This window comes from Urocampus carinirostris, chromosome 13 (genome assembly GCF_059441175.1).
Source record: "Urocampus carinirostris isolate Australia breed hairy pipefish chromosome 13, RoL_Ucar_1.0, whole genome shotgun sequence".
Taxonomy (NCBI): Eukaryota; Metazoa; Chordata; class Actinopteri; order Syngnathiformes; family Syngnathidae; genus Urocampus; species Urocampus carinirostris.
In genome coordinates, this window is record NC_142361.1 from 13,675,752 (window position 1) to 13,687,312 (window position 11,561).

At 37.4% G+C, this 11,561-nt stretch overlaps 1 protein-coding gene and 1 long non-coding RNA gene across 7 annotated transcripts in view; one reads left to right on the top strand and one right to left on the bottom strand.

Annotated features, from left to right (window-relative positions):
- The window catches only part of ccser2a (coiled-coil serine-rich protein 2a), a 37,587-nt gene extending 31,827 nt beyond the window's left edge, over nt 1-5,760 (bottom strand). For 5 of the 6 annotated variants that reach the window (XM_088351539.1, XM_088351540.1, XM_088351538.1 and 2 more), the window contains exon 1: nt 5,290-5,759. The gene's annotated coding sequence lies outside the window, so the exon portion shown is untranslated. Of the gene's footprint in view, nt 1-5,289 lie in introns of all 6 variants that reach the window. The other variant, XM_088351541.1, reaches the window with a different exon arrangement.
- A 1,128-nt stretch (nt 5,761-6,888) lies between these two features.
- Nucleotides 6,889-8,185, top strand: LOC148353769 (uncharacterized). The gene is made up of 2 exons (XR_015852383.1): nt 6,889-7,241; nt 7,482-8,185. It is a non-coding gene; the product is annotated as an uncharacterized LOC148353769 (long non-coding RNA).
- The last annotated feature ends 3,376 nt before the right edge of the window (nt 8,186-11,561 follow it).

Below are 11,561 nucleotides of genomic sequence, written 5' to 3' on the forward strand. Positions count from 1 at the left end.
ATGATGCACTATTATTTTTCAATTATATACATTTCACTATTGTAGGATTTTTTAGCACTATATTGTAAATATTTGTTCCCGCTTTTAATCCTGATAGTCTTCTATCCTTTTTTTCTCTCTTTAACGTCCTTATTAAACGTTTACCCCTAGTGTGCCATGTCCAATCTCGTTGCAAAAAAAGTGCTTGACGACGTTGATATCAATGACTAAAGACAATTTTATTCTATTCTGATCTAATGATGCACACATTAATTTATGTACCTATGGCAGATTTTAAATTGATGACAATTTCCAGTTCATTTGGTCACCTAGACATCAATAATCAATTAGTAGGTTAATCATCAGTTGTAACACCAAATATTGAATGCACACTGGATAACATCTATAATAGGTGCAAATAGAATACCTGCATAGCACAGACAAGCGATTGAATAAAACGTTAAAAATTAACATAACTCACGTTTATATGAATGACTAAAATGCAGATTCATTTCTTTCTTATTGACACCATGCCATCTCTTGGGAGTAATACCCTGGATCATTCATGCATAAATGCCGGTGGCTGGGCCGCCTTGCTCTCTGTGATGCGATTAACAGGGCGTTATTAGAGTGGGCTAATAGAATGAGGCGGGGATGAAAGCAACACAGACTCCGGGCTAATGTGCATCGAGTGAAAACAACACTGAGGGAAACTGAGCTTGTGATGCTCAGCGACGCTAATCCAATGAGGAGGCAATGTGAGAGATGGCAGACAGATGCAAGAATGAAAAGTGAGGGTGTGGCACTCTGAACACAAAAATATTTGAACAATTATGAAGAAAGTTTTATGACCTTACCTTGCGGATGCTAAGATAGAACAATTCAGTTTCTACAGCTGTTAAAACTGAATGTCGGCATCCAAAAGGCAACTGCTTCGATTAAAAACGGTAGAGATTATGGAGGAGTATTCTACAGTATATCTTGAAGGGTTATAAATGTTTCAGTGTTGCACTTGTGGGATACACCTTCTGTTTGGAGACAAAAACAAAGCCCCCACTATATAAATGATTAAATTAACAGATTGAGCGTCAAGAGAAAATAAAAAGTAGACGGGGACAGCAAAGTCGGATATAAATGGAAGTAATAGAACATTTGGTGACTGATAAAGATGACCGCGTGAAAATCATGAGAGCACGAAACCCGGCAATGGGGCGAAAACCACAACAACCTTACTAGGTGCTGTGGCTTGAGCTCACCAGAGAGAGTATTCAGGCAAAGTAGATGCAGGAAGTAGACGGGAAGTTATCATTGTTTATGTTTCACTCTCTGCAAATTTGTTAGTTTCTGGTCATACTTGTGAAATATCTTCCCTTCGTACACCTCTAAATTATTCATAGGCCTGAACTTGCCCTGCAACAGACAGACATAATGGTCTGGCGTGTATCGTGCCAGACATCAGCTGGGACATGCCTCAAACCCAAAGTGGTGCAATACAAAACCGATGAAGTCAGTAAGTGTACAAGAAAGTGCCTGTTATTGCACTGCTTGACCTTGACTTGAGTCCCACTAACAAGATTAATCTGAATTTAGGGGCAACGTTTAATTGTCACAGTCTTATCGTAGATGAGGGATTTGAAAACGGGAAGGGAGTGTCAATCACTGCCAACATCTTCAATGGTCATTATTCCAAAGAGGATTGGGCCTGCAGCAGTCGACTTTGTGAGTCCATTGGAAAATCCACTTTCCATCCACAAACTGATCTATTCCAAGGCTTTTAACATCTGCGGTCTTATCCAGAGAGTGAATAAGACGTGATCAGTGAGGCTAAGTTTAGCTCCATTGGTAGACCACATGGAGAGAGCGAGGGGGAAAGGTGGATCAGGGAAGTTGAAGCAACCCACAAAGCTTTGGATGCTTACACAACACACAGGTCCATAAACTCTAACCGCAGCTCATTATCCGGCACGACTTTGCCGTCAAATAAATAACCCCATCAACACATTGGCAAGTGTAAACCGCCACCAATGAAAAGGGGTTAAGACTAACAACTGATCTTATTCCGAGGTTGTTGAGTGATGTCAATTTCTCTAGGATTTATTGAATCATCTGATAGACATCTTCAAGTTTATAGTGGGCTTCCTCACCCTTCATTTGACTGAATGAAAGCTTTTCTCCGTAATCCTCCCATTTGGATATTCATATAATTATGGTCTTTCTGGACAGGTGAGTTTAAAAAAAAATCAGAGAATGAAATATTCAGTACAACCCAAAACTTCGACCGCCACCTAAAACAAACAAGCCTAACGAGTCAGATTTGCACGAAATAGTTCATTTTTCCAAATGAAGTGGTAGAGAATACATCTCAAAAATAGAAGATCGAACTAATCCTAAGTGTAGCCAGTATTTTATTTAAAATCAAAGTCAGATGCTATTAAACACATATCCCTGTAAATGAAAGTAAATTCTCATTCTAGATGTTAATTCATATAATTTACGGAGAAAGTTCATATCCTGTATTGTTTTCTGCCAGACATTGCATATCTTCAACCAGTCTGTGGTGGCAAGTGCCATCTACTTGGCTGCTGTCTGTTAGAGAAGCAGCATAAATCCAATGGACACAAAAAGAATCAATAAAGCCATTAAGAGGCATTATGAAACAGCGGGACTTAGGAACGGAAACGGTTGAATCAGCAAGGGAGCAGAGACAACTGAGTAACACTTAGATAGGAAATACTGCTTTCTAGCTGAGTTATAGGCTCTTAAATTTGTCATCACTTCTCTTCTTTTTAAGACATTCCTGCCTGGAACGTACCCATCTTTATGGACTGACACAGTGGGACTGACTTACTGTGAACACTTTATGGCATCCAGCCCATTTTTATCAGTCTTACTAGTTATAAAACATTTACTCTTGTCTCCAGACTACAAAATTTACTTCAACTCATCTGCCTTTATTAAAGACACACATCAATCAACTTGGATTTTTTTCCCATATTTTATACTTATTTTTTTATTTTGTGTACGCCATATAAAAGTATTGTACGGGAAAAAAATAAAAAACAAGTAAAATTTTTAAAAAAGTGGGGTTTTCTTTGTTAGAACTATCTTGTCTTGCCCATTTCAGCTCAGTGACTGGTAGCAGGTGACAACAACATCGTTGATTGCTAATATTGTCGCAATACACTTGCAAATTCTATCCTCGATTAAGTATTTATTTTTTGCTTTGATTGCGGACTTGGCGAGAAAGCATGGTATGTACAAGCACATCACCCTCTATCCGTTTCTATGTATTTCGAAGTCAGGCGTTTGTGTTATAATTAATAGAATCAAACAGGTATAATACTTAAAGAAAGCATTGAAGGACCAACAAGAAGAGAAGAACTCAAGGGTCAGGTCAAATACAAATTGGTCATCTCTCAAAAAATGGGACTAGCTCCAAAGTGAAGATCTGGATGGATTTAATTGTTAACAGCATTTATTGTTCTGCGTTGTGTGTAAACATGATGTAAGAATTTCTTAATTCGTTTACAAAATTATCTTTGTTTTGTTTTTTTACATAGTCGTCTTGCTTTGAGTATTTAGGTTCAGCGTTGTGTTTGTAAGGTTTATTATCGCTTAATAAGGGAAGTTGCAATCATTAATATGGGGCACAATTGGCTGAAGTTGAGAGGTATAGCGACACTTATCTGCTGTCCTGCGTATAGGGCTTGTTACAAAAACAAAGTTATAAAGTGATGGATGAACATGGAAAATCCCCCCAAAAAAACACAAAAATTCAGGAGGCAAGAAGACATAAAAAGTCAAGACAAGTAAGTTGGGGGATGTAGTCTGCAGTAATGCATACTGAAAAATATTCAGCTGTTGGTCGGTCCCTGAGAGGAATCTGATTGTAAAAACACTCTGGGCCAAGGTGACGCTCCAGAAGCAGATTTGACAGGTGTCTGCAGAACTCACACGTGGGTTTCATGCACACTTTCTCACTCTCCCAAGGCCATGCCACACTTGCATGTGCTGACGTGTTGATATAACCGCACTTTGCCCTCCCTGGGCGATACTTAAAAATGCGCACACACACATGTCTATTTGACTGACAGTAGCTCAAGTCAAGGTACACAAATATGAAAAGGTGACGTATAGCACAAAGTAAAAACTGTGAGTTATATTTGAACTCCTGCAATCCAGATCTAAATTTACAGCATGAAGGCAACAAAGTGGAATGTGAGTTGTCTTCTGTTACGCTTTAATCGTCACACATGCTACTTACTCGAGGTGTGACAAAAAAAAAATCAATTCATCAATTTGTATATATATATATTATAATTTTATTTTTTAACCATTTTACAAATTAACATTTCTCCCAGAAACGTTTTAGTGACTCCATATCTAGTCCAAACAAAAAGTGGAAAATGGAGGAATAAAGCGGGCAACGAGATCTAAGGCCGGCACACATTAATTTTAAATCTAAAGTATGGACACATTTTAGTTTTTAGCTTACACGTGTGCCGTTTCTTTTTATTTTAGGCACTATTTTATTTTATCATCTAGGAGTGTGTAATGTAAATGGGATCATTAAAGGAGCACATTTGTGTTACGTCGACATTTCAGTTCATGACATTTTGTGGCTGTAAACCTGTTGCACATTGTAAATGTTATGTTCTCATTGTCTCAGTTGAAATAATGTCAGTTTCGGGACTTATTGACACAGAGTGATCTGTGCATCGTTTGAACATCATTCATGGTTTATTATCCCAGAAGTGTATGATTTCTTGTTTTTAAGGAAAGAAAACTAAATCGCAATCATTAATTATATTGAATCACAATACATGAAGAATCACAATTAACGAGAATCGTGATATAAATTAAATCGGCACGTTAGTATCATAATGCAATCAAATTGTGCCGTGCATATCGTCCCACCCCTACTACTCACTGCCTGATCTTCTGATATCACGAGGCCTAATTGAGAATGCCGGCATTCAAAGTAAACATGAAATTCAACATTACAATGACAGTAACTGCTACAAAAGCTTTTCAATCATTCGATGACCTCTAATTGGGATTAGATATATTGTGGGGGTGCATTCATATAATACCTCAGCAAACAAAAGTATTTTAAAGTGAGATAAATATCACAGTGAAAAGCTTGTAGCAGTACTGTGACAGATTCCGTTGATTTTAACTGGGTGACGTCACCAAACCTCACCGTAGTTCTTTCTCTAGAAACGGTACGAAAAGCATGAATGCGTGGTTAGGAACTTATTTAAAAATAAAATAAATATGTATAACATGGAGCAATAAACACGTACTTACCCGGTTTAAAAGTACACAAGACGCCAGCGAACATTCCTCCTGTTACATGGAATTCGAAAACGCTAGCTCGGTTCACCCATTGCAACTTGTAACCGAGTTTTTATAAAACAATATAATATTTATATAATATATTCTACTTCCAAATACGTCTCACATATGAGTGCATGAAGCCCAGAGAGAAAAACAAAAGGGGATCTTCGTAGGACGTAAAAATCACACTGGGAAGTAGCAGCTGAGCTCCAGATGGATGCTTCCAGTCAACAATGTTCTGCAGCACCGTCCGTTACTTCTTCTTCCCGAGCAAGAAACTGTTTTCGGTGCTTTTAAGGCCGAGCGAGGCGCTCCTCCAACGGCATTAAAAAGAAACTAAAGCCGAGAGGAGGGAAAGCAAAAGAGCAAGAAGCTTGGAATGAAATTTTCAGTGTAAACACAGGAGCCGCCACTAGCGACCCCTGTGGGGGACTCAAGATTCCCACCCTTACTCCACCCGATATCCACCCTCAGCTGTGACAAGGCGGAACTTCCTCCACTACAAAAAAAGGACAGTACAGTATTGTGTTTTGTTTCCCGAAGGGAATATTTTATGGACGTAGACATTTACCACGCGAAAGTGCCGCTTACCGTCGATGTGAATTGGCGATGTGCATGTTGTTTTTTAACCCTAGGTTTACCCTTTGTTTTAAAAATGTCATGTTCTAAAAGTTTTGAAGTAGATATTTTTCTTTAATTAGGTTTAAGTTCATATTGAAAATGCGGGTTCTGTCACACAGAAACACACAGACACACATGAGTGAATTTCTATTGTCAAATGTGACCACGCGAGGGCACTCGAAGGTGTCCTAAAACAGCTTCGGTAAACACAGACGAAAGTGTAACTGTCTATTTAGACCACTAGAGGGTTGCCTTTTTACTTTAGATTCAGGATCCTCGTCGATTCTGTTACTTAGAAGTGATTTTGGTGGATTTCCCAACTTTAGATGGAAGGTGACAGCAATACCTGCGAAATCCCGGTAAAAGGGAATACCGAAATCACCGAAATTTGATTTTTTTACAACCATCTGACAGGCAGACAGACAGATCTAAAATAGAAATTGGAAGATGGAACGGCAGAGAGATCTACAAAGGACATAGGCAGCAAAATAGAGATAAAAAGTTCTTTGAAAAAAACTGCTGATTAAAAGAAAATCAGGAAAAGAAAATCGGCAGATTGACAACCTAATGAAGACTAACACAGACAAGAACAATCTAGAAACGAAAACGCTGGATAGATGGACAATCTAAAGAAGAAAAATGTCTGATAGACAATCTAGGGAGAAATGGCGAGTAGATATAACAGTCCAGAAAATAAAAACTACAAATTAAACAATCCAGAGAAAGCAGGTGTAAATTTACAGATTAAGATTTTTTTTTTAAATGGCAGTGAGATCTGGAAAATAAATTTGGCAGGTAGATAAAAAACTTGGGAAATAAAAACGGCAAATAGGTTAAAAATATCTACAGAAGAAAGAAAGGGATGGATATTTGCCATTGCCACTGATTATGCTAAAACTGACAGGAAGTTATTGAAAAAAAATCAACAAGGATTCTTTAACTTCATTTACAGTACTTAAAATGTGTAATTCTATACACACGTTTCTAACTATTTTGTATCCATGACTGACACATAAAGGTTGGAGGGAGTGGAGTACTCAAATTAGGGCGCAACTTCATGTTGGAAATTGCCTCACATCATAAATTGTCAGTAGTTTCCTAAAATTGGAGCTGTTCTATTTTTGTCTACAAGTTAGATTGAAAACACAGTACTAAACAAAAACTATTTGTGTTTAGGTACTCGAAAATGCTGTAGATGAACGTTGGAGCAGGAGGTCTGATTCCTTCCCAATGAAACCTGACACTGAACGCGCCAGATGTAGAACCAATGACAATGAGTGGCCATTAAAAAGCAACTTGTGGTATGTTTTTGTGGAAGAGGGTTGAGGGTGAGGGGAAGCTGGATACTGTCCAGATTTGGTCAATAAGCACTAAATTATTCAAACAGAGTAACCTAAGATAGCCCCTTTTAGCCCTGTTGAATGATGTCATGCAAGAAGCCTTCAGGGTTAAATGATCATTACTTCATAAAGAGAGAAAATGTACAATTATATCATCAGGTCTCCTGTCAAGAATGTGATGTGTGTATGTACATTTTTTAGGAAACAAGATCCTTGGCGGAGGTCGCACATGCCCCTCTAAAGTTCTTGGTAATAGCCTGATTCTGTGTTATACATCAGTAAGCCTGCTCCTGGCCATACCTCCCTTTTATGGCCCACACATGAAAGGTTAATAATATCACACCGTATCAAGGCAGAGCACTCCCCATGCTCTCCTCCCCTCACGACATCCATCCCGCTATCCTCGATGCCAATCCATATGCACAGACGCTTCCCTCACCTAAATGACTTTATGGAAAGTCAATATCCTTGAGATCCAGATTAAGGTCATTGTGTTGTTTTGCTATTTGACTTCAATTGTAAGAAAATTCAGCACTCTTGTAATACAATGACGTTGCACTGTAAACATCATGTTTTACCCACTGCTAAATCCCGCTTCAACACACCAGTTGGACAACTTATTTTTAGTTTAGACACCTCGGTAGCAGCGTATTTGCTTTAACTACTACAAGAGAGTGTCATTGCATCAGTAGAATCATTTTTTTTGTATCTACAAATGTTTTTTTTTCATGACAGTATGACACTAATGCTCATGATTGATTTACAGTCTCTTTTCAATAAGCGTGACAATCAGCATCTGGATATCTTATGTGTCTTCAATGTCTAAAGGAGCTAAGCATAGTCCCAATCCTTTATCCCCGTTGAGATGACATAGTCAGAATAAAAGAAATTTGGTTGGAAGAGTATTTTTATTCCTTTCCATTCTCTTGGTAGCATATATTTTGTCAACTGTATTGCATGCCCAATTATCTAATTCAATTGTGACTGTCATTTACATGTTACTCGTAAGGACAGCACGGTGGCTGACTGATTAGCACCAGCTACCGGCCTCCCTGTGCAGAGTTTGCATGTTCTCCCCATAGTCCCCTGGACCTATGCAGCGTGGGAGTGTGTGCTAACCACACAGCCGCCTACAGTTTCAGTAGAGGTGGGTAGTAACGGAGTACATTTACTCCGTTACATTTACTTGACTACGTTTTGGGAAATTTTGTACTTCTAGGAGTATTTTTGAATCCCTATACTTTTACCTCTACTTAAGTAAATCTTTGAAGAAAAAAAACAACACTTTTACTCTGCTACATTAGGCAACATTAAAGTCGTTACTTTGTTACTTAATAAATCCCCTCCATGTAAGTACACGTCTGTCTTTGTTATGACGCAGAACTCCACCAGGCTCTACCATGTCCAACCAGGTGACCCTATTCAACTTCAGCGGGGGTAAAAATCGTTTACAGATGAAACAGATGGAAAATGTCGCTTAGCAATAAATACCGAATATGAAAACATAGAAGAGGAGAAGCACCCATGGCCTCACATCAAAAGCCCGTCCCCTTAAAAAGGGTGCAAAGCACCAGCTATAACAGGCAATGTCTCAATTGTTAGAGTTCATGTTAAGATCAGTGTCTGGGCTTTAAATGTGCTACTTGGTGCTACATTTGCTTTATTTGTTTGTTTGATTTATACTATTTTTATTTATTGTTTGTTAAATTACTTTCATTTATGTTGCTTATTTTAATGTACTTTTAAACTAAATGTATTTTTTTGTTGATTAGATGGACTTTGATTATTTGATTTTCTTATTGGTTGTTAAAAAAAAAAAATAAAATAAAATATATATATATATATATATATATATATATATATATATATATATATATATATACATGCATATATACGACGTTGCGACAGTTACTCAGTACTTGAGTAATTTTTTTCATCAAGTACTTTTTTAGTTTTACTCAAGTAAGTATTTGGATGACTACTTTTACTTCTACTTGAGTACTATTTTTCTGGAGTAACAGTACTTTTACTTGGGTAAAATATTTGGATACTCAACCAACCTCTGATTTTTAGGTTCTATCTGAAAATACTTCAGTTAATTTCATTTGTAGAACTCTTAAATTAAAGAATGTAGAAATAATTGGGAATCACTAGCGATAAAGCGATATAACAAAACGAGTACAAGTAAGAGGAACTTCACGTGTCCGTTGGACAACCAAATGATAAATGACAGAATGATCAAAAAAAAATCATAAATTGCCTGCTAGACACATTTGTTTTACTCGTATACCGTCATCATTATTCAAAGCTGAAAATTTTCTTACTGAGTTACTTTCTTCCTGCATATATCAGATTCTTTCACAGTTATTTCTAATCTATGATGCATGACATCAACCGCCCACCACCATCATCTTCATCACACATGACAGCAGTAACACGCTTGGTGACAATGTCAAGCCATTCCTGGCAATGATAACATTTATTACCCGGCGCTTATGGCTTTAAGCAAATTGAAGGTGCACCCTTCACAAGGGTGAATGCTAAAAAAAAAAAAATCATCATCGTTTGGTGATGCATATGACTTTTTGGAAATGTTAAACCTTTAAAACCTATCCTATGTCAGGAATCTCTGAAAATACCCTAATACGTTTAGAGTGTAGTAGACACCCGGAGGAGAAAATACATCACTGTATCTTAAATTCTTAAGGAGAACAAATAGCCCCCAGATAAGAACATTCTAAACCGTTCAAAAGATCATCTCCTGAGCCAGGGGTCGGGAACCTTTTTCAGCCGAAGAGCCATTAAGGCAAAAGTTTTTTCTTTCTTTTTATTTAATTCCTTTTGAAATCAAATTTAAGACCAAGTTGACAAAAAAACCCACAAATGAAACAGACAAAATAAAAAACACCACATTTGAGGTAATTTTAAACCAACGTTTATTTTATTTTATTTTGAAATCAGATTTTGGTCCAATTGAAAACGTTTCGTCTGAAGAACAGCACTCCCCAAAGTTTTAGACATGGAAAACAATAAATAGAATTGATGTTTACTTTACATCGTGGATCCATGTTCAAACATGGCAGATAACTACTCATTCCAAAGGACTCTTCTCTTTCATTCATTAATATTTTTTTCATAATGCGCGAACTTCTACTTTTACTTAATCTTTTTGGTTGTAATAAATATACATCTCTCAATGTGTTCATATTTTTAAGACTTTCGAAATTGAATTCAGGACATTTTAATGCCAATGAAGGCCTTATTTTTGTAAAAATGAATTTAATGCATGTTTCGACTTTTCAAGGAAACAATATGGTAGGTGTAAAGCAAGGGTCGGGAACCTTTTTGACTCAAAGAGCCATAAAAGCAGAAAATATTAATTTTATTTTGGGAAAGAGCCACACCATATATTATGAGACAAATTTACTAAATTGCTAAACCCGCGCCCTTAGTCTTCAGCACATTTATTTTTGATGATTTGATAAAAATTATGAAAAGAGAATAATGCCAGAGCCCCTGTCCCAAAATCAACAAACATACCACTTTAAACTTGTCTCTATCTTGCAATTACTCAAGATCGGTTAAACTCCTTTTGACCCTTTTTTCATACATATTGGTTTCAAAAACCAGATGCAAGCAGTTATTGTGTAAAAACGTCACAACATTCTGCAAATAGGGAGCCTGATGAGCTCACTTTTGGCGCAGACGGCGTAGGGCGAGAGATGGGAGGGAGTGCTTGCACTTTTTGCATAGCTCCACCCATCCCTCCCACTCACCCAATCAAATGACTAAGTTCTCTTCCGGTGTTTTAGCGTATTTAAAGTTCTGTGGATTCATCATAAGGTATCTGAACACTGAACACAGATTATATAGTGAACTTTTATATAAAGGATTCTTTAGCGTTGTACAGCCAAAACGAGTTTTTCCCCCCCTTTTTTTTTGTGTGGCACCTTGACTGTAAATTGTAGTTAAAAACGTGCCCTATATATACTGCGAAGTGGTACTTCATGATTTAGCTTTTGTTTGGCTTTCCGTGTACCTGATCAACAACTCAAGTATTGAACAAGATGGAGAAATATTGCACGCAATCAAATTTGTCTCTGAGCCAGATACTCATAGAAAGAGCCATATATGGCTCATGAGCCATAGGTTCCCGACCCCTGTCCTGAGCCCTTTCTTTTAATCAAATATTCTACGGTACAAAAAGCACCCCCCCCCCCCTAAAGGGTGTGAATATCAAAGAACAGCCATATAGTTGTATAGTGACTTGTTTACCTGACA